This window comes from Podarcis filfolensis, assembly GCF_964270895.1.
Source record: "Podarcis filfolensis genome assembly, chromosome: 11".
Lineage (NCBI taxonomy): Eukaryota > Metazoa > Chordata > Lepidosauria > Squamata > Lacertidae > Podarcis > Podarcis filfolensis.
The window spans coordinates 45,953,509-45,978,030 of record NC_139613.1 but is presented as its reverse complement, the minus strand read 5'-3'; the positions used below and the strand labels follow the sequence as shown (position 1 = coordinate 45,978,030).

The window sequence follows — 24,522 nt, the reverse complement described above, 5'->3', positions numbered from 1 at the left end:
CTCTAATGAGTCTCCAAAAATTTCTGGAGGACCATAGATTACCTCCATCACCGCTTCAAATGTTTACTATTGCAAACCTAACTGTAGTGTTTCATGTCTTTGGGGTAAGGTGTTTTTTTTCAAAACTAGCTTGCTAAAACAATTTAGAATATTATTTTTTTAATGGGTTCACTTTTTTTAATGGGTTACATTTTTTTTAATGGGTTAACATTTCCCTCCAGTGAATGATGCCATGAATGATGGTCAACTGTGCTAGCTGAAATATTTTAAATCAGCTGAATAGTACAGTTTATGTTTCTTCCTCTGTTCTCTGTTTTATATTATTATTCTTATTATTATTAGTAATAGTGGTAGTAGTAGTAATATGCAACAGTTTCACTTTTATAGATTATTTCTCATACGGAACAGTCAACTGGAAATGACTAATGCCATAGAAAAATAGAAATCTAAATTGTCACAGTGATGATGATTACGATGATTCCAAGTGTCGGACCTAAAGGATTTCTAAGAATAGTTTATCACTGCAAAAAAAGAGAGGCATTTGCTAATTCCGCTTCAGATGGGGAATTAAAAGAAGACAAAACCTTTTCTGAGTGCATGACAACAGCTCCCTCTACTGCTTTTTCTAGGGTAAGTTCATACAAGGGTTTTTCATTGTGCAAAAAAGCCAAGGCATTTTGGATGGCCAGAGAGTCCCTCATTTGAAACTTGAACTATGTGATTGAATGGATAAGTAAACAAAAGCTCGGATTAACTTAATTTCTTAAGACTTGTTCATTTAGGCCCATGAACACTGCATTTTAGCCTTTGTGAGCTACAAGATCTGATTAAAGGAAAATGCTATGCTACCCGGATATAAAAGAATTAGTTGTAATCTTGCTGCAAGGGATTTCCTCCCCAGAACAATGGAACGTCTCTGTTGGTCCCATTACTGTTGACCTTTCATGGAAGACAATCTTACTCAGCTACGAATGATAGCCAAAGAAGAAGATCGTTGACCTCCAGCTAGGCTAGAGTCTGGATGATAAGACACTTCAGTGCCCGAGAGGGATAGTGTTCTATACACAAAAAGGGAATATGCAACAGGGAGCTGAAATAGAATCAAGACCAAATTTGCCTTCCAATCCAGATGTAATAATAATAATAATAATAATAATAATAATAGAAGATTTATTTATACCCTGCCCATCTGGCTGGGTTTCCCCAGCCACTCTGGGCAGTTTCCAACAAAATATTAAAAATGCAATAAAACATCAGACATTAAAAACTTCCCTAAACACGACTGCCTTCAGATGTCTTCTAAAAGTCAAATAGTTGTTTATTTCCTTGACATCTGATGGGAGGGCATTACACAGGGCGGGCGCCACTACCGAGAAGGCCCTCTGCCTGGCATGTTATTTTAGGAAATAGAAATCGGGTCAGGTCACCGTCACGTCTAAATGCAGACTGAATGAAATCTCTCCCCAAACTTTGTCTTGAGTGAACAAAAATGTATATTAAAATGTGTCTGTTTTGTGAAGAAATGTATACAAAACCAATGTGAATTTTCAGGCAGTTGTTGTTGTTTAAATAGCAAATTGATACAGAAATGGGAAAGAGCAGAGTTATGAAGGAACAAGTGCAAAACAGCCATTGACCAGCAACAGAACAATCCGTGCATTTCTATGCATTTGTAGAGAAGCAGAAAGTACATAGACTGTAGCTTCAGTGTTGTTTGCAAAGAGGACTGTGCATGTTAGCTCCATCAGGGAACCAGGAAGTTCATTATCACAGCCTGCAAGGTGTAAACCCAATTTGAAGAGATTCCTGCATTAGGAATCCCATTAGGCTCCTGATTCTAGATTGCATAACTTTAATATGTGCAGATCAAAACTTTTTGGGACATGATCCATGACGAGATAAAAAAATTGATAAGGGCATCACACAATAAAAAGACAGAGGCATATCTACTAGAAATTCTTGATAAAGATATCCCAAAGGATAAAACTAACATATTCTTATACACGACAACAGCGGCAAGAGTTTTGATTGCTAGCTATTGGAAAAAGGATAGCATTCCAACAAAAAGAGAATGGCTGGGGAAACTTTGCGAGTCCCTGGAGCTAGCAAAATTGACAGATTTAATAAGGAGAAAACCTAAAACTATGGTCATGAAGCAATGGGAGTGTTTAAATGAAACCAGGGCTCGGCTACTAAAATCTGGTTGTGTTTAGAATAATCTTGTGTCTTATTTCTTCCTTTTCTTTATCTTCTTGTTCTTTTCTTTTATATTTTACCTTTCATTTCTTTTCTTTATTGTGAATATTGTTTTGTAGAGGTGTAAATAATTGTAAATATGAGAAGAGGTAAAATGTTTTCTAATTTTCTCTCGGTTACATGTACTTTCCTTTTTTTGTATATTTGTATTTTTTCCCTAATTTGTACTCAATAAAATTAATAATAAAAAAACTTTAATATGTGCAGGTTCAGAGAGAGAAAATTGAATTTGTCACCTGCATTTGTGGATTTGGAGAGGTATGGCAATTTAAATTACTGTCGGTGCTTTTTTTTCTGGGGGTATTCAAGGGTACGCAGTACTGACACCTTTTTCCCCCTAGAAGAAAAGCAGTGGTTAAAAGTGTGGCTAAAACTTACTGTAACAACTTCATGGTGAGTACCGGCACCTTTTTTCTAGAAGAAAAGCACTAATTACTGTTATTAGTTTTCTTAATTCTATAACCCTTCTTTCTTCCATTAGGAAACTCAAGGTCAGGGCCATCTTTACCTGGGGGTGCAAGGGGTGCGGGGCACCTGGGCGTCAAATTATGGGGGGGCGCCAGGCACCCACCGCTGAAGCCGCCTAAGCTCTTAACTATCTACCTGTTATGAAATAATAAACAATTTTGATCAAGCTAGAAAAACAAAATACATACCGTATTTTTCGCCCTATAGGATGCACTTTTCTCCCTCCAAAAATGAAGGGGAAATGTGTGTGCGTCCTATGGGGCGAATGCAGGCTTTCGCTGAAGCCTGGAGAGCGAGAGGGGTCGGTGCGCACCGACCCCTCTCGCTCTCCAGGCTTCAGGAAGCTGTCCGCAAGCCGTGGGAGAGCTGAGTGACTTCGCGCAGCTCTCCCACGGCTTGTGGAGAGCTGCCTGCACCCCGAAGTCTGGGGGCTCACTGAGCTCAGGGCCCCCAGGCTTCGGGCTTCGCGCAGTTCTTCCACGGCTTGTGGAGAGCTTCCTGCACCTCAAAGCCTGGGGGCGCGCTGAGCTCAGCGCCCCCCAGGCTTCGGGCTTCGCGCAGCTCTTCCACGGCTTGTGGAGAGCTTCCTGCACCTCAAAGCCTGGGGGCGCGCTGAGCTCAGCGCCCCCCAGGCTTCGGGCTTCGCGCAGCTCTCCCATGGCTTGTGGAGAGCTGCCTGTTCTGGGGGCTGGGGTTGGGGGAAGCTCAGGCTTCCCCCGCCCCAGCCCCGCACCTGGGAAAAAAATTCCCCCCTTATTTCCCCCCAAAGCTAGGTGCGCCCTATGGGCCGAAAAATACGGTATATACCTAGGTATTGTCGAAATGTATACCTACTGTTTCACTAAAGGACTTTTGGCTTTGTGCGCTCATTTACCAAAGACCAAAGTACCAGCGGTGCTTGTCATTCACAACAGTGCCATGCACGCGAAATTAACTATTACATCATAATAAAAGTTAATTTGGGGGGTGCTGAGCGGATCTTTGCATCCCTGCGGTGCATATGCTAAAGACTGCGCTGCCCAAGGTAGTGTGGCTCCCAAGCAGTTACTCATCCAGGAATGGCCTGCTTAGTGGTGGCCCCATCAACCTTCAGACTGTTATCAACAGCAGCAGCACCAACAACAGCAGCGTATATGGCAATTTACAAAGAATGCCATCTGCCCCCAAGTGCCCTTCAATATAGAATACAGACTAAAGAGTGCCAAAAGAAGAAAGGGTGTGAAATAGAGGTATAGATAGAGAACGGAAGAATATCTTTTTGCTGCAATTCTGTGTGTTTAGATTTACTAATGCTAGAGCAGGGTTAGGGAACCTGTGGCCTCCGTAGTTGAAGTCCAACAACATCTGGAGGGCTACAGCTTCCCTGTCCCTGCAGTAGGCCATGAAGGTTGCAATGGCGTCATGGAAATTGTGGGCTTTGAGGAGAGATTTAAAGCAAGCAGGAGACACAGATATTCTGGGAAGCAGCTCCATGGCTAAGTGGCAACGAGAGGGAAAGGATAGAGTTGTTTCAAGGCAGCAGAAGACCTTTAGACAGTGAAAGGTGCTACAGCAGAATAAATGAAAAATGCAGGTGTAAGATCAGAGAGAAAAGGGCAGCAAGGGTTTTCGTGGTAAGGAAAATAAGCTTGTGCAGGATCAGGGAGCAGACAGGAAGTCAGGGGAGGGATTTCAGATTGTGCAACTTCTGGTCTGATGTGTATGTAGGCCTCTCATTATGGCTTTTGACAACTGAGATGTATATTTCAAGGAGCACCCTATTTCTGTGACTGTAAGTTGTTTAAAACTGTTTTGAACATGGTGTTTTGTTGTAACCCAGTCTGGTAGCTTAGAGTTGAGGGGTGGGCAATTAATTAATTAATTAATTAATTAACCACCACCACACCACCTGTGGGCTTGTCCACCCTTCGCTTGTCTTAAGCACAGGTCTGAGCGATTTTCCATTTGCCCTGGGAAAACCTGCTCTTTACCATGGAATTGGAGCAAACTTCCATCTGCAGAAAACCTGGTGGACGTATGCTCCGATTGAGCAGTAAAGAGCCGGTTTTCCCAGGGGAAAGTGTGGATGAGCCCTTAGTTTATCTGACTTGAGTGCTCACAGGAAAAGGAAAGAGAGCGAGAGAAAGGGTCCTTTGTGAGTCTCCTTGCCGATGTGTATTGGAAGACAGATCATGCGTATATTGCTTTATATGCACGCTTCAGAACATAACGTTAGTGCTTTGAAGGCTGAAGGAGGAGGAGAAAAGCACCCCAAATATTGTAAGGCTCACAGAATGCCCATAGGGATTGCATATTCCCATCCATTTCAATGGGATTTGTGTCAAGAGAATTGTATGCCCCCTCTTGCTTAATGAGTACAAATTAGTAATTATCCCAGTAGTAATTCAAGATGATTATTTGTAATTTATATGTAGGGAAATACTGATGTTATATCAAATGCAGAAACCCTTATTTGCCAAACGCTTTCCTTTTTTGGCATTCTGAGCCCTCCGTTTTGGACAATGAGCATTATTTTTGCCAGCATATAAATATGAACAGGTTTTCTGTATAAATTATATATTCTCTTTGGCAACCAGTCCTTGGCAGTTCCTAACAATTAGAAATATTAGTCATGACTGCATAGAGGGAAGAGAACAGAGTCTGGGGCTTACAAATCTCCTCAGGGTCCAGAAATTGCTCTTGGCAGACTGAGCTGTAAGCCTTTTTTATCCACTCACATTATTCTGGTTTTCAAAACTGTCTGCATGAGTCAATGGGGCGTGCTTTGCTTCATGTGGGAAGGGACTGTGTGGATGATTTGTACAATGCAGACTTCCCATTCTCCTCAGTAAGCTCCGTTGTGGGTTTTATTTTAAAAGGGTTGCAGTTGCAGTTGTGCAGGACGCTTTATGAAAGAACACTGAGAACCCATGTTCGGCCATTTTGAAGCTTTGGTCTCCAAAGCTTCTTTTCAACAATGTTATAGGATGGATATCCTGGATGCTAAGATTTCAGTACTATTATTATAATAATGGCTGCTGTGGTCTGTGCTTCCCTCTTCTGTGAGGGGAAAACTACAGTTCCCATCATTCTTTGAGGGAAGTCATACACTTTAAATGTGAATTGGATGTGCTTCAAATGCATGGCGAGAGATGCCCAACTTCTCCTGATGTTTTGCCTCCACACTATGTATAGATAACAAAATGTAACTCATTGTCTTGACAGACTCGATTTAAACATGCCTCATTTCAGACCCTCCAGGTGTCCCTATTTTCAAAGAACAGTCCTGAATTTACAGAAGGTATTCCGGTTTCTGATTCTTAGGACATCCCTATTTTCATCAGAGAAATGTTGGAAGGCATGGAGTTATGTGAACTTCCCCTCCCCCCAGCAAGGAGATAAATAACTATACAATCTTTAGAAGACACATGAAGGCAGCCCTGTTTAGGGAAGTTTTAAAATGTTTAATGTTTTATCATGCTTTTATACACGTTGGTAGCCACCCAGAGTGGCTGGGGCTACCCAGTCAGATGGGTGGGTTAATAATAATAAAAAAACAACAACAACTACCACTACTGTTACTACTACAGTGGTACCTCGGGTTACATACGCTTCAAGTTACAGACTCTGCTAACCCAGAAATAGTGCTTCAGGTTAAGAACTTTGCTTCAGGATAAGAACAGAAAACGGGCTCCGGCGGCACGGCAGCAGCAGGAGGCCCCATTAGCTAAAGTGGTACTTCAGGTTAAGAACAGTTTCAGGTTAAGAACGGACCTCCGGAACGAATTAAGTACTTAACCTGAGGTACCACTGTAGTATTGAATAAGACGTCCCTATTTTCATCAGATAAATGCTGGAAGGTATGTCATTTTATATTCATTCATTCAGTATCACATTTACCGTATATCCTCACCTTCTCTCCAAGGAGCTCAAGGTGGTGTAATTTGTTTCTTCTCCTCCCAGTTTTATTCCCAGAAATTCTTCCATGGCTAGCATCCACCTTCTGCAATGTCTGTGTCTGGGAGTATTCTACTGATTTAATACATTTTATTCTAGATTAAGCAATCCATGACTATTGTAGTTATGGAGCCCTCCTTTTATTATTCTTTAGCATTAAACAGAGCGTCCACTTAAGAGAACAACAAAGGGCTCAGCTTGTTGGAAGAAGTAACTAATCCATACTAAATGATTTTTGTGAATCCCTCTTATTTCCAAATCAATTTTTACCACAGTACTTGCAATGTATTGTGCCGTAAGAGTTGCCAGATTCTGGATGTCACGAAGCAACATAAAATGACTTGGTGTATAGAAACATTTGTGTTTTTTTCTACACTGTTCCCAAGTAATCTAATGGCCAAATTCCAGTCACAACTATTATTCTTGAATTTCCTTTGCCGTGAAAACAGGATGTGACAGTCTTCTCTTGTTATTAAGCTAATCTTTGAGTTGCTCATTGCTCTGGCATTACATATTGCAACGCTCCAGCTAATTAGCTGATTGTAGTCAGAGGTTGGAGACCAAGAAACTAGTCCCTAAGGTAGCCAGGTGTTAAATAACATGTATTAGAGCCAACACGTTGATTGCTTCTGAAGAAAGATGGGGAAACAATGCCGTTTGTAGAGCAGAGTTGTAATTTGTTCGGTCTTCTCCATCAAGCAAGTGGACTGCCTCAAAGCTCAGCTGCAGTCCTGAAAAGATCTCCTTCCAAATTGAGAGTACTCAAAACCGGTCTGATTTTAGTTAACTTAGATGTAAACAAGTGGAATCATTTATCATATCCTCGGGGGAAATGGAAAGAAATAGAAATTAAGGGATTGCCTTTCAGACACAGCTTGCCGGCTCTCAACCTCACCCAGGCATTGGTATTATTAATAAGATTTTCTTTCTAGATTGTGAGATGGTTTGGTCAGAGTGGATATACCCCACTGTTGTTGTACAGCATGAAGCCAGTTCTGTACTCCAAGATGCAAAGGGGAGAGACAGACAGAGGAAGGCACTCTAAGCAAGCCAGTCTCTGTTTCTTTGCCATCCTATATAGGGACTTGATATACAAATGAGTTTGTGAGTTCTTGGGAGAGCGCATAACACCAATTCTGAAAGGGGAAACCAGCTGTTTATATTGAAGTGCTTCCCCCCTTCCTTCAAGTATGGTATCTCCTGCTAGGAGGCTTGACATGGGTTGCCGTTGTGATAAACAACGCCTTCTAACACAGTTGTAACCCCTTAAGGCAGGGATAGCCGACATGGTGCCTTGCAGATGTTGTGTACCACAACTCCCATGATCCATGGCCAATGACAGTGGTGGCTGGGGCTGATGGGAGTTGCAGTCCAAAACATCTGGAGAGCACCGTATTGACTATCCTTGCCTTATTTCAGGAGGAAGGGTGGAGTACAAATTGCACTGGCAATTGCTGGTGATGGAGCAGTGTCCTCTGTCACACTTAAGGGAAGCAGGCTAGATTTGGGGGTACAGGGTAGAGGACATGACATACGCAACTCCATAGCTCAGCAGCAGAACATCTCCAGAAGGTCCCAGATCCAATCCTTGACATTTCCCAGTAGGGCTGGGAGAGGGTTCTGTCTGAAATCTGGAAAGCTGCTGATAGTGTAGAATAGACAATATCAAGCCAGATGGACCATTCATCTGCTTCAGTACAAGGCAGAGCCCCATGTTCCTCTCACATCTTGGAACTTCTCCCTTTCTCCCCAGTGTCTGCTGCCTGAGGCGGTCACCTTACACTGCTCAATGATAGGGCTGCCCCTGTTTAATCCCTATCGCTAGGAGCTGTCGAGCTGCCTGTTCAAGAACGGTGATCCATGGCTGCAGGTTTTGAGTAAAAGGGGATGGAGAGATTTGCTGGAGTCTCTAAAGACAAAGCTGGGGCGGGGAAGAGCAGCTGTTTCTCACCAGTTCCAACATATGGCACTGAAAGTCCAGATAAATGCACTCGGCAACATGCATGTACGAACATGCACAACGCCCTTAATTCCCCCACTTTTGAAAAATTGTGGGAAGACCCTGGAAGGTAGTTGCCAACCAGTGGTGACAATACTGAGATAGATAGACCTCAGCCCACCTCAGTTTATGCTCAGCATCATCCCTACTGACTCATAGCTGCTCTCCAGGCTTCCAGACAGGATCTTTCTCTCAACCCTACCTGGAGAAATTGGGGGTTAAGCCCAGGCTGTATGGAGGACCATGGTAGTGTTGATATTTAGGGAGAGCTGACCCAGACCCTGAAAGAGCTACAGCATCAAGAAGAACTTTCACAGGGTTGCCCATAACTACACTAACCCACAAAAGCTTGTGCCATATTGAATTCCTTATTTGTTCAAGTGGCCGCGAGTCTCTTTCTTATATCTGTAAAAAATACCAAAAAAGCAAAATCCCACCACATGCATCTTCTGGTGTCACTGTAACGTTGTGATGAGGAAAGCTGCATCCCCTCACAGAAGGAATTTTATCTTCTGTGCAACACTTATAGAAATCCTCTCCGGGTCTGGATCTGGCAGTTTTTCTGAGATTCTCCACCGTAGCATTGCAGTTTAAGGGTCATTGCTGCCCTGATATTTAGCTTAGTGCAATTCCCACCTTCTGATTAAATTAAATGGATTGGATGGAATTGGTTTCATCGTTTAATCGTATTTAGCCTGTTTCATGAAAAGACTGAGCCTGTTCTCTTCCAGTGTTTGCTAATGCAAAGAGCAATCGGACTGCTTCCTCACCCCATCAGAGTGTTATTAACATCTGTCTGTCTGACACCTGTCTATCTGTATACAGAAGCAGTGGCCAATTTTCCACTGTAGTCTAAAATCATAGTCTGGAAAACAGAAGCATATAAGAGCCAGCCTGAGCTTCAGTGACTGGAATCTCCAGAGCCACACACCCTGTCTATTATAACATTTTGCTGGTTACTAGATGTTAGATGACACATTACATTATTCATGTGCATATTATGGGAGAAGATCAACTGTGCCTATCCTCACTCACGATGCAAACCCTTGCTATTTGTTTTACAAGGCACTGTATGTGTTGACCGGTCCTTTATAAATAAGGGATGCTAGCAGTCTGGAATCCGGGACCTTTGATGCAGCAGCACTTTAGAGGAGTGGGCAGTAGGAGAGCCAGCTTGGTCCCGCGACCGTGGGTGCCCAGGGCTGTGGGTGCCATGCAGCATGCATGGCCCTGGCACCGAAATTTGTGGATGCCCGGCTACTTCATGGGGAATTTGTGGGTGCTCGGGCACCCAAGGCCCCAGGGAGTTGGCACCTATGGTGGGCAGTGAGATGCTGGCATCTGTGCTAATGGAGTGGCCCGTATCCATGCATTGGCCCTGGAAGTCTGTTTGTATGGGATGGAGGCAGATCAGAAAGAAGGCTGGTGGTAGCTCTTTCTTACCAGCGCAGGGCTACATATTATTTTTGTTCTGTAGATGATATGTTGCACCCTGATCATCCAGACTAGGGGACAGTACATCATTTCAAAGTAACGAGCTCCATTATTATTATTATTATTATTATTATTATTATTATTATTAATTATTATTATACTGCCATTCATCTGTAGATCTCAGGGCAGTTCACAACATAAAATTACAATATAAAAATCACAAAATACCTAATAAAAATAATAAGAAAAACAAACCAATAGCCGCCCCCCCCCCCAGAACATTTAGAAGGGCATTGGATAAGGTGAAAGGTAATGGACCCCTGGACAGTTAAGTCTAGTCAAAGGCAACTATTGGGTCGCGGCGCTCATCTCTCTTTCAAGCTGAGGGAGCAGGCATTTTGTCCACAGACAGCTTTCCGGGTCATGTGGCCAGCATGACTAAACCGCTTCTGGCATAATGGAACACCATGACGGAAACAGGAGCGCATGGAAATGTTGTTTACCTTCCTGCCACAGCAGTACCTATTTATCTGCTTGCACTGGTGTGCTTTTGAACTGCTAGGTTGGCAGGAGCTGGGCCAGAGCAACGGGAGCTCACCCCATTGTGGGGATTCAAACTTTCTGATAGGCAAGCCCAAGAGGCTCAATGGCTTAGACCACAGCGCCAGGATATCAATCAGCTAGAAGACCTGGTTGAAGAGGAATGTTTTGGCCTGGCGCCTAAAGGTGTATAATGAAGGCACTAGGTGGGTCTCCCTGAGGAGAGCATTCCACAAATGGGGAGCCACTGTAGAAAAGGCCCATTCTCATGTTGCCAACCTCCGGACCTCTTGTGGAGGAGACACATAAAGAAGCGCCTCAGAGGATGATCTCGGGGTCCAGTTAGGTTTACTTGGAGAGAGGCAGTCCTTTTGATAACTTTTCGCTATCTGTGCTATAACTTGGATGCTTTGCTAGGCGCAACACAAAATGAACTATTATCTTCCCCGCTGCAGCGAAAGCACAGTCAGACCGTATGATTCACTGAGAAACCCTCTTAAATCTGCAGGGAACTCTCAATATGGGTTCCCATCACCTCCCAGTGGCTTATTAAACTAGATACAAACCTCCTGGAGACAAGTTGCGGGCATGTCTTTTATTACAAGTCACAAGGGATTTGCTCAGGGGAGTCTGACATTTTCCAGAATGTTTGATACTTGCAAGACAAGCACACATTTTAATTACAAACAATTTCTTCCTTGGCACCGTACCATCTGTTTGAGTGACTCTTATTCCCCCTCTCGCGGTAGTGAGGAAGTATTTGCGGCTTTATTAGCCTCTTATTAAAGCTTCACTAAACACCGGCTTGCTTGCTTGCTTACTTGCTTGAGAAATATAAAGGCCTCATTTACCTTTTACAGAAACAAAAACTGAAATTATTGATTACCTGTTTCCTCCGGGACACATTGTTAAACTGCTTCACTTCCAAGCCAGAGAAACTGCACAAAGCAGAAAATCCCCCTGAAAATGTAAAAAGGTCAATGGTGCATTTGATGACATGTGTGCTTATGAAGCCACATAATTCATCATTTGTTACGACAGAGCTTTCTCCTGAGGGGCTGTGCGTTTGCCAATAAATATACCATATGCTTGATTCTGCATGGAGATTTTGTTATTTTTTTTAAAGTTACCTTCCCTAATCATTAAAGGAATCTCATGAGAACTATGAGCAAAATGCACCAAACCCACCAGGATTCTCTGGACCTGTAATGCCGGCGGGTTAGAGGGTGAAGTCATGTCTTTGTCAGAGCTCAGTTGTTCAGTAAAATGTGTACAATTAAATATTTCACTTGCACTCTTTCTTTGAGTCCAGCCAACATCCTGAGGAAGTTGGAGAGAAGATATTACTCTTCCAAATGTATCTGAAGAATGTCCCTTAGGATGTCCCTATTTTCACCAGAGAAATGTTGGAGGGTATGGAGTTATCTGACCCTCCTGCCGAGTCATCTAAAGGCAGCCCTATATAGGGAAGGTTTTTTTTAATGTTTAATATTTTATTATGTTTTTATATATTTTGGAAGCCGCCCAGAGTGGCTGGGGCAACCCAGTCAGATGGGCAGGGTATAATATTAAACATTATCATTATGGGTGGTATTCAGCTACTGAAACCCACCAGCAGAGGCACTTATAGATGTGCAAAGGGCTCCCCCCCCCCCGCACAAACCCCAAATCGGTACAGGGGGATTGGAGTGTGCAGGGGCAGAAGAGGGCAGGTTGATCCATTTTTGTTGTTTAGTTGTTTAGTTGCGTCCTACTCTTCATGACCCCATGGACCAGAGCACGTCAGGCACTCCTGTCTTCCACTGCCTCCCGCAGTTTGGTCAGACTCATGTTAGTAGCTTCCAGAACACTGTCCAACCATCTTGTCCTCTGTTGTCTCCTTCTCCTTGTGCCCTCAATCTTTCCCAACATCAGGGTCTTTTCCAGGGAGTCTTCTCTTCTCATGAGATGGCCAAAGTATTGGAGCCTCAGTTTCAGGATCTGTCCTTGCAGTGAGCACTCAGGGCTGATTTCCTTCAGAATGGAGAGGTTTGATCTTCTTGCAGTCCATGGGACTCTCAAGAGTCTCCTCCAGCACCATAATTCAAAAGCATCAATTCTTCGGCGATCAGCCTTCTTTATGGACCAGCTCTCACTTCCATACATCACTACTGAGAAAGCCATAGCTTTAACTATACGAACCTTTGTCGGCAAGTTGATGTCTCTGCTTTTTAAGATGCTGTCTAGGTTTGTCATCGCTTTTCTCCCAAGAAGCAGGCATCTTTTAATTTTGTGACCGCTGTCACCATCTGCAATGATCATGGAGCCCGAATTACCGTATCTGCTTAGTGCTACATTGAATTCCTCCTCTTTTTTCAGAATTAGCATTTGAATCACATTCAGGATCAAACTCCACATTATACTAAGCGCATTATTCTAAAATCATGCTTAGTGCTGGCCACATTGTCTCCCACCAAAAGTCACCCCTCCCCACAGCTTCTAATTTTCCTGAAAGTGTCTTTTATTGGAAAACCCTTCCTGTATGTCATGGTCCCATTCTAGAAGCATTTTCAATAATAATAATAATAATAATAATAATAATAATAATAATAATAATGTGACAGTTAACCCCCCACAGTTTGACTTTATTAATGATTTTATTTGGACAATTTAGATAGCACTTATATATTTAAATACATATTTGTGAGGTTTACATTATAGGTTAAAACATCTTCAATAAAAGACGTACTACTAAATTAAACATTACACACAAAAATCAGCTACAAACATACAAGAAACATTGCACATTGTAAGGAATAGGAAGGCGCTTCTAAACAAGGCTTGTTTTCAAATATGAAAACATAGCAGCATTAAAACCAGTGAAAGCAGGGGAAAACATTTAAAACTGCAGAATTCAAAAACCGAACACCTTCTGGAATATTTAAAAATGAGTTTCAACAGCCATCTAAACACAAAGAGCTGGTCTGATCTCCCTGGAGGAAATAATACCGCAATACCGCAAATAAGGCCTTGGATGTGGAAATACCAACAAAATCTTTGCTAGAGATGGGCCAGAGAGCAAGGGCTCCCATCAGGCAGTTTCATATGGCTGTACTTAAGATAAACCTTAAAGTCCTAATTGGCTGATTTCTGTGGTAAGACAGCTGAGGGACCAAGCATTTTTTGCTGAGCTTCCACATTTCAAGCTGTGCTTCAGAGTGCCTAAGGGTAAAAAGAACCTCTCAGGAATCTGGTTGACCCCATTGGAAGGCAGAGGGTTGCCATTTCCAGCTTAAGCTCCCTCATTAATTGTGCTAATGAGCTGTAATTCTGCAGCTCCTCAAGGGCCTGAGGTCTCCTCCACACCACAGCCAAGCAACCTGCAGTGTGATCTGTCCTCTACCTCAGATGCAGCTGAGGAGAATTATACTTCCACTATTAAAAGCAGTGGGTTGCATTGAACTAAAAATTACTCAGAACAGACCGACTGAAATTAAGGGTTCTAAGTGAGTCATCCTTATTCTTCAACATTGTTGTACTGGTCATTTTGTTCAGATGCCTGGTTACCATCGTCCAAAGCAATGTAAAAATGGAAAGCGTAATGCTGGTGGTCAACAAAAACGGTTTAAAGACTCTCTCAAGGCAAATCTAAAAAAAAATAATAGTATAAACACTGACAACTGGGAAACACTGGCCTGCGATCGCTCCAGTTGGAGAACAGCCTTTAGCAAAGGTATCATGGACTTTGAAGATGCTCAAACGCAGGATGAAAGGGAGAAACATGCTAAGAGGAAGGCACGTTTGGCAAACCCTCACTGTGATCAACTCCCACCTGGAAGTCTATGTCCCCACTGTGGAAGGACGTATGGATCCAGAATTGGCCTCCACAGTCACTTACGGACTCACTGTTAAAACTGTGTTTATGGAAGACAATCTTATTTGGCTACGAGTGATCACCAAAGAAGAAGAAGAGAAGGAATTCATTTCAATGGGTCTAACTCAGAGGAGTACTTACATTTAATGCAACCCAATGTCAGAAGATTTAAAACAAAAAAAATAAAAGCGAATGCATCGAAGAATATGGTGGATATGATAAACCACCATCTGGGAGAAGTTGCAGCGAGGCTGGCACAAAAGTAAAGGAATGTGATTCCAACACAAATGCTTAATGAGTCCTGCAGGTTGATAACATGGTTCTGCATGAAAAACCCTCAGACTTGGAGAAACACTTTTGCCAAAACAATATACAAATGGTTGGGCTATCAGAGAGCTGAGAACATGAGTACCCCACAACTTTTGTTGTCTTCTTAATTGCATGAATTTTTTTGATTTACTTCCTGATAATGAATTAAACTTCCAAAGGTCTCATGAATCTCCTATCCTACCACGGTGGGAAGGAGGCCACCCTTGTACATTTCTTGTAAAATTCATCTAGTTCCCCACCAAGAAACATACTCTCAGACATGATACAAGAGAGAAGGAAATATTTCGGTGGAAGATCTGATATCCCCTAACCACCCAAAAGAGGTGGGTGCTTTTAGGAATACTCCAGATGGCGAGAAACAAACAACAATAACAAACCGCATAATTTTATATCCCCAGCAATATTTTGTTTTTAACATTTGGGCTGCACAAGGACCTTCTGTGATACAACATTAGCTAAGGATTTCCTGACAATATTAGCTTTACTATGACTGCACCCAAAAGGGACGCGGGTGGCGCTGTGGGTTAAACCACAGAGCCTAGGACTTGCCGATCAGAAGGTCGGCAGTTCGAATCCCCGCGACAGGGTGAGCTCCCGTTGCTCGGTCCCTGCTCCTGCCAACCTAGCAGTTCAAAAGCACGTCAAAGTGCAAGTAGATAAACCGCTCCGGCGTTGCTCTGGTTCACCAGAAGCAGCTTAGACATGCTGGCCACATGACCTGGAAGTGGTACGCCAGCTCCCTCAGCCAATAAAGCGAGATGAGCGCTGCAACCCCAGAGTTGGTCACGACTGGACCTAATGGTCAGGGGTCCCTTTACCTTTACCTATGACTGCACCCAGGTAAACAGTGATCCGCAGTTACACAATAGTAATTTCTTATGAAGATGGGACTTGATGCTGTGTCTCGCCATGAAGACTGCGCAGACAGTCTTGAGACATTACTCTCCTTTTGCCTGGAATTCCCCTTCTTACTTTTTCCTCTCCCCGCACCACCATATATCAACTCCTTTTTCAGTTCCTCCCGTTTGCTATTAATATACGAATTAGGAGTGGGAGTCTGTTGTTCAAATGGCAGGCATTTATACCCTACCCTTTAGCTAAAAAGGCTCTAGAGCAGCTTACAAAAATCAGTACTAATCGGTTTCGTTTATGTTTCATAATCTCCCTTTCCCCTTTCTTCGGACCACCAATGTACTCCCCTTCTCGCATTCTTTTTTGGACCCCATGTGCTCTGTAAAATCTCAAAATCTTCAGTCATTTGAAAACTAGAAAGTTAAATAATAATAATAAAAAAACCAGGGAGTATCTTCCATGCGTTTAATGATTATGTTTTGCAAAATTATAAAGAACACACTTTACTTCGTATTTTAAAAAATCTAAACTAAAACAAGTTTTCTTGGATTTGCTGAAAACTTTTCACAGCATCGTCTGAATGATCTCAGCAAGCATTTCAATTTCAAATACTCTGATTAATTCTACTTTTAGTTAAATATTTTTATTTACTTACTTGATTTTTTTTTGGGGGGGAGCAGCTGCTCCCCTGGCTATGCCCATTGTACCCAGCAATGGAACTTCCCCCCGTCTCCCTGTTGCATCCCCTAAATCTGTCTTAGGGGTTCCCACAATCCTCTGGAGCAGATGTGGGAAGGGTGACAAGGCATGCATGGAAATGGGGCTACCTTTGAAGGTGGCCCGGAAACTACAACTAATCCAGAATGCGGCAGCTAGACTGGTGACTGGGAGCAGCCACCGAGACCATACAACAGCGGTCCTGAAAGACCTGCATTGGCTCCCAGTACGTTTCTGGGCACAATTCAAAGTGTTGGTGCTGACCTTTAAAGTCCTAAACGGCCTCGGCCCAGTAGACCTGAAGGGGCGTCTCCACCCCCATCGTTCAGCCTGGACACTGGGGTCCAGTGCCGAGGGCCTTCTGGCGGTTCCCTCGCTGCGAGAAGCCAAGTTACAGGGCACCAGGCAGAGGGCTTTCTCGGTAGTGGCGCTGCCCTGTGGAACGCCCTCCCACCAGATGTCAAAGAGAAAAACAACTACCAGACTTTTAGAAGACATCTGAAGGCAGCCCTGTTTAGGGAAGCTTTTAATGTTTGATGGACTATTGTATTTTAATATTTTGTTGGAAGCCACCCAGAGTGGCTGGGGAAACCCAGCCGGATGGGGTATAAATAATAAATTATTATTATTATTATTATTATTATTATTATTATTATTATTATTAAAAATCTTGTTGCACCAGTAATCTTTGAACAGATGGCCAAGTTGAATACTGCCCCATACCTTTAAAGCACATCCGCACCTCAAAGAACCCCGAGAGCTGTAATTGACTCCCCAGGGAACTACAATTCCCAACATCCCTAACAAATTACATCCCAGGATTCTTGGGAGGGCCATAAAAATATGGTGTGTACATAGTATTGGTGACTCTATTTCTGCTCATTTTGTTCGCACTCACCACCTGCGGTAGCAATTACAGGGAGCGATACATAAGTAAGACACTTTGCCCCGTATTTCAGGGCAAATTTGCCTGGGTTTTCACCAAAATACAGTGGTACTTTGGAAGTCGAACGGAATCTGTTCCGGAAGTCCATTGGACTTCCAAAACGTTCAGAAACCAAACCAAGGTGCGGCTTCTGCGGAAGCCCCGTCGGACGTTCGGGTTTCAAAGAACGTTCGCAAACCAGAACACTCACTTCTGGATTTGCAGTGTTTGGGAGTCAAAATGTTAGACTCGCAAGGCGTTCAGGATCCAAAGTACGACTGTACAGTGGACATTCGGGTTGCGAACATGATCCGTGCGGGAGGCATGTTCGCAATCTGCAGCGTTCGCAACCTGCAGCGCCACGTCTGCACACACGTGGGTTGCGATTTGGTGCTTCTGCACATGCGCGACCTCCGAAACCTGGAAGTAACCCATACTTCCGGGTTTCAGCGTGTCCGTAACCCGAAAAAACACAACCTGAAGTGTCTGTAACCCGAGGTATGACTGTACAGTGGTACCTTGGGTTAAGTACTTAATTCGTTCTGGAGGTCCATTCTTAACCTGAAACTGTTCTTAACCTGAAGCACCACTTTAGCTAATGGTGCCACCTGCTGCCGCTGCACGATTTCTGTTCTCATCCTGAAGCAAAGTTCTTAACCCGAGGTAATATTTCTGGGTTAGCAGAGTCTGTAACCTGAAGCGTATGTAACCTGAAGCATATGTAACCCAAGGTACCACTGTACTGAGATTCAACACAATCAACACAACAACCGGATTATACGTTTTGGCTTGGAAGGGTTTTACTTTAACATATTTAAAAGAACACAAAGCTGGAGGCCTGAACTGTAATTTATTCCAAGGTTATGTAGAAGAACTTAACTACACAAATTACAAACGACGTGATTAGCAAAGATTAAATGCTGGCAGCGGGGTAGGGGGCTAAGCCTTCTCTCCCCAGCTGCGATCTCAGTTAAAAACCATCTCGTGCGCAATTAGCATTAGGAAAATAGTGAATTCCAATGGGACGGCTTTCCCAATGCTAATTGGCACATGGTGAGAATGGGAGGAATTTTACTGAGGCCTTGGCTGGAAGGCTTAAACCTTCCCGTGTACTGTGGGGCCAGTGACTTTGGCCTTTCTGTACCTGGTACTTAACTTTTGAAAAATAAAAATGTTAAGTTGTGGGTGAGCATATCAGACGACACAGCGATTCTTCAAACAGCTCTTTATTTGTAAGCTGGGACAGAACTGAACTGCAAACAGCACACTCCGGCCTGCTTTTATAGGCAGCCGGCTGTCAACATTGTAGCAACAACAACCCAGGGTTTCCTGTCTAAAATAACTGACGTGGACCTGAGTGAAAACTATATACATGATACTCCTGGTGGCTAGGGTGAGAATTTCAATACATAACACCCCTCCCAACCGAGATAAGGCATTAGTTACAATCATAGTGGTTCCATTACATACAGCAATACCCTTATTGGTTTCAGTAAGGCACATAAGCATATTAATTGACCCTATTCACCATACAATTTTACATGTGCAGTTTGTCCAGTGAACATAGTCTTTTAAATATGCTGGGCGCTTGGAAACCCTGCTGGAGCTCCGAGGGCCAGTACCAGGGTCCAGGTGGCCTTCCTATTCTGGCTGCGATTGTGGTGTGACATGATACTCCTGGTGGCCAGGGTGAGAACTTCAATACATAACAAAAAATAAATGTCCTGATTGTGTGGCACTGGTAGACACACCAGTGCCACACAATGTTAGGCCCTTGCAGACGCCTTGTGTTTCCTTCCTTCTGTGAGGAGGGAGCTGAAAGAAAGTTTCACGCAACACACACTCAGTCCTTTCCAGCGAAGGCCCACGAATGTCTCTGATGATATATATCAGTCCAGGGACAACACAGGACATAACAGAGGAGGGAAGGCAAGGAAAGAAGGAGAAGCAGCCGAGGAAAAAAAGGAAGTGGATTCCCCACATCTCTTCCCTGCAGCCACAGCTGCTACTGTTTATTAGCCAACAAAGCATCTGTTTTGATTTTGCTATAAATTACTGACAATTCATTAAAAAAAACCAACACACACACACACACCACGGCATTCACCAAATATCTCAACCGTAATAAACATTTGTTTAATTTGCTTTTTAGGTTTGAACTGATTTTGTAACACAAAGCCTTTCTATATGGCCTCAGGTTCTCTTTTTTGAAGCAAAGGAGAAGTGGGGAGTGGGGGGGGGGAAAGCCTTGATATATCATGTTGTTGGCAGGAAAATAAGTATTACTGTAGAGGGAAAGAATTTATAGAGAGTCATGTAAAACAAATGGTTCATAAACCTTTGGTGCATGGAGCAGTGAGTGATGAGCATTTTTACTGGTCTACAACCAAACTAGGATGCCATAAAATAGGGGCAGGAATGCATTTGTGCTGCGGAACCACTTTCAGATAACGGTATGGTGCCTTTTCCCACATCCTGACGAAAGACTACAAGCCAAAGGTGCTCCAGACATAATTTCCTCTTCGTACCAAGTTATTTTATTGCTAAACGCTGTAGACACAATAAACACTGAGCAATCTCTTATCTAGCTGAGGGATGAGGAAGCTGTGACCCTGCAGATGTTCTGAGGGACTCCAGGGCCCGTCTGCTAAAGCGTGCATGGTCAACAGCTAGGGATGATGGGTGCTGTTATGTACTGAGTTGAATAGGATCCAAACTGCAGCAGTCTGATTGGACCTAGAACAATAGGATCCAAAATGCAGCAGTCTGATTGGTCCTAGAACAATAGGATCCAAAATGCAGCAGTCTGATTGGTCCTAGAACAATAGGATTCAGAATGCAGCAGTCTGATTGGTCCTAGAACAATAGGATCCAAAATGCAGCAGTCTGATTGGTCCTAGAACAATAGGATCCAAAAGGCAGCAGTCTGATTGGTCCTAGAACAATAGGATTCAGAATGCAGCAGTCTGATTGGTCCTAGAACAATGCAGCAGTATGATTGGTCGGCAGGAGCCACCCAATCCAGCTCCAGATAGAAGTGAATCCACAACCTGATTGGCCTACAGGAGAATTCCGGAATTAGCCAATCACGTGCAGCCCATTGTGTAAATAATGTATATAAAGCAGATACTTTGAGGGGACCTCCATTCCCTCCTCACCACTATGAGCTGAATAAAGAGCATGAAATCCACTCTCGACTCTAAGTATATTTCAGGTGTGGTAGTTCAGCAACACTTGGAGAGCCACAGTTCCTTCACCCTTGCATTCTCTTTCATACACACAGAATCTGAATAATAATAATAATAATAATAATAATACAGTGGTACCTCGGGTTAAGAACTTAATTCGTTCCAGAGATCCGTTCTTAACCTGAAACTGTTCTTAACCTGAGGTACCACTTTAGCTAATGGGGCCTCCCACTGCCGCCGCACGATTTCTGTTCTCATCCTGAAGCAAAGTTCTTAACCCGAAGCACTATTTCTTGGTTAGCGGAGTCTGTAACCTGAAGCGTATGTAACCTGAAGCATATGTAACCTGAGGTACCACTGTAAATGCCACTTTAGCTAATGGGGCCTCCGGCTGCCGCCGTGCCGCCGGAGCATGATTTCTGTTCTCATCCTGAAGCAAAGTTCTTAACCTGAAGCACGATTTCTGCGTTAGCGGAGTCTGTAACCTGAAGCGTCTGTAACCCGAGGTATAATAATAGTAATAATAATAATAATAATGATGATGATGGTTGTTTTTATCCTCCCTTCACAAGGTGCCCGGGGGTTACAGCAATTTAAAACTCCAGTATTAAAGCAAGTTTTCAAAAAAATAAAATAAAAATGGGACACACACTCACACAATCAAAGGTAAGGGTAAAGAGTTCATATCCTCCAACATTCCTCAGCTGAAAATAGGGACATTTCTCACTTTTCTCCAACTGACCCTCCTTGGCCTCCCCTCCATTTTGTCCCCCCGCCCTGCAGATCATTTCCTGTCAGAAGAAGGGTGAGTGACGCCACCACAACCCAACGAGACAAGCACAGTCCTGAGAAAAACCCTTCATTTTATTCTTTGATAGATTTACAAAAAGGAAAACGCAACCAATAAATACATTTTAGAAAGGGGCAAGATTAGACGCAGACACACAAAGCATTTTTTTAAATAAATAAATAAAGGCTCCTTGCACTCTGCTCCACTCCCTCTTTCTTCCCTCCCAGGGTGGCCCTGCCCCCTGTCTGCACCTCAGAGCTGGCATGGCGGAAAGGTTCTCCTCCTCCTTGCCTGCCCTCCAGCAGCCGCTACAGGCTGCCCAAGGGAGTCGGCTGTGGTGGTGGCCGTGGAGAGGTCACAGAGAGGCCACGGGATGTTTCCTCCCCACCACTATTGCCGCCGCTGCTCAGGATAGGTGCTGGCTCATTCTCCTGGAGCTCAGCAGAAGCAGCACTAGCAGGGGAAACAGGGACATTCCGGATCAAATCAGAAACTGCGATGGCTTTGGATGTCCCTGGAGAATAGGGACACTTGGAGGATACGAGAAGTGTTATGTACTGAAGTTCTCACCCTGGGCCAGCAGGGGGATACTGTAGATAGTTATGCAAATGAAGGATCGAAAGTGACGTTCAGTGATTGGATAGTTTGTATGCAAATGAAGGATCGAAAGTGACATTCAGTGATTGGATAGTTTTAGAAAGTGGCAACAGTTACATTGTTCTGGAGCTCTATATAAGCAGGCTGACTGAACTCCTCAGTTCAGTTCTGTTCCAGCTTACAAATAAAGAGCTGCTTTGGAAGAATCGCTGTGTCGTCTGATATGTTCGCCCACAACTTAAAAAGAAGTGAATCTTCAGTACCTCTTTGGGGAAGGAATGCCACAACTTGGGCGTTGTTGCAGGGAATGCCCTCTCCTGGGCTTCTATTCCCAAAACTTTTGAGGGTGATGGAACTATCTGGATGGCTCCTTCTGTTGATCTTCACACCTGAAAGGGTCTTCAGCCGCCGTCTTTTGGATATTTAGGGTCTAGGTTGCTCAGAGTTCTGAATGCTAAGGTGAGCGCCCAGGAATGAACTGGCAAAGAATATTGCTGTTTTAAAACAGAGGTAACATGATTTCTAAACGGAACGCCAGCCAGCAATCTGGCTGCTGTTCCTTTTTGGACTGGGCGAAGTTTCCGAGAATGTAGTAACTTCAGGAAACGCTCATGTGGTCAACTCATGTTTATTTTGGAACGGTCTGTTTAGCTGCACTCACTCACAGCCACTATGCTTGGGTAGTACAAATATGCAAATGCTAAAGGTGGCAGGATTTTGCGGCTGAAAACCCATCCTGATTTTAGGAAGTGCTGGGAACTGTTTTCATTCTCTTTGGTAAAGGCCAGAAAAAACAGTCTGAGTGGCAGGTGTTTGCCTAGGTGTATTACCAGGATGACTACTCCTAGCGAAGAAACAAGAAATCTTAAAAATATATATTTTATTTGTTTGTTTTTTTGCTATTCAAAGGGAGATCCATTTTTTCAAGGCCAAATCAACCTGTCATTTCCATTTGGAGATGACCTGATTTTCCCCCTGCCTGGGTTTTTGCTTTGGTAGCAAGCAGTGGCTCTTGTTTCTTCGCTAGGAGTAGTCAACATGTTACCCTCCAGATATTGCACTCCAGCTCCCATGATCCCTAACCACTGGCCATGTTGGATGAGGTTGATGGAAGCTGGAATCCAACAATATCTGGAGGACACTCCTCACCCTACGTTAGTGGAGGGATGGAGTCAGAGGGTTCTTTCCCTTGCAGGTAGAGATGGGTGTTCCTTCTGGTAGCTCTGGGAGAAGCAAACTCTCTGCAGCATCTCTCTTTCTGCTGATAGATGGATCCAGTTTGGTCTTCCTCTTGCCATGATGTTCTTCCTAGAAGATGCAGCTTCTTGGTGGTCTTTGCCCTCTGGTAAGAATATCCTCCTGTTAAACATAGAAAGTTTCTCATTGCTTCTAACTGATCTGAAGCAATTGATTTTGAAGCACACATTTTGTGATTCTAATGGAGCAAGTTTGTTTACTCCTGCTCTGGAGGGTAGGACTCAAACCAATGGCTTCAAGTTACAAGGAAGGAGATTATGACTAAACATCGGGAATAGCTTTCTGATGGTAAGAGCTGTCCAAGAGTGGAACACACTTTCTTGGAAGGTGGTGGCCTCTCCTTCATTGGAGATTTTCAAGCAGAGGTTGGGCGGCCATCTGTCATGGATGATTTAGCTGAGATTCTTTAAGAAAGAAATTTTGTATCTGTGGATTGCCAACACCTGTTACACAAACCAATATTGTGCTTGTCCATATAATCCTGCTTTGTAACAGTTGCTGCTTACTGCAACCACTATTATGCTATAAGATCCACTATCCTGTAATGGTACAGTTGTTTATGGTTTTTTATATTAATATTGCTGTAAAAATGTGTGAGGTTACAATATTGTATTTATTTGCATTACCTAGAGCCTGTTCTACTGATGAAGCCTAGGATGGCGAAACAAGGCCAATATTTTGAAAATCCTTGTCTTAGATTCTGGGATTCTGTGGAACTGTAACAACCCTTCATGTGGATTATTGGACTCTATGAACAGACAGGTGGAATAGACACTTATACATGTATGGACCTTATGCATGAACTGACTAGAGAATGAACTGATCCACTGGGTCTTCTGCTTTTTTCATTGAACTTTATGAGACTTCTTTTGAAATCTATGATTTGATACAATGAATAGTATACCTTATTTATTCAAAAGTACAGCCTGTTACGTTTTGTGTGTTTATTAGCTGAGATTCCTGCATTGCAGGGGGTTGGACTAGATGACCCTTGGGATCCCTTCCAACTCTACAATTCTATGATTCTGTTATTTAGCCATTTCACTGACATCCCCCGCCCAATGTTTGCCTCTCTTTCACCAGCGTAGGCAACTGTTCTCAAATATGATGCAACTAACCATTGTCTGTAATATAAAAACAGTTCTCCTTTTCCAGTAACTGCCAGGCTATGTTTCTGTGTCTGAATCTAGGTCTTGCCATCTGTTTCATCAGCAAAGCCAGCCTCCCTATTAATAGCCCATACAAGGAGAAGAGAATGAGATGGGGAGACTAGAGGAGACTGTTTGGAGGTTTCAGAAAATGGGATCAATCGGCAGCCTCCACTATCCACACATCAGCTTTAGGAGAATTCAGAGCGGTACCTGAGTACTGGATAGAGAC

At 43.4% G+C, this 24,522-nt stretch overlaps 1 long non-coding RNA gene across 1 annotated transcript; it reads left to right on the top strand.

The window, feature by feature from the left end:
• The first annotated feature begins 554 nt into the window (after window positions 1-554).
• Window positions 555-24,262, top strand: LOC310745159. The gene is made up of 3 exons (XR_014539999.1): window positions 555-630; window positions 2,464-2,514; window positions 23,773-24,262. It is a non-coding gene; the product is annotated as an uncharacterized lncRNA (long non-coding RNA).
• The last annotated feature ends 260 nt before the right edge of the window (window positions 24,263-24,522 follow it).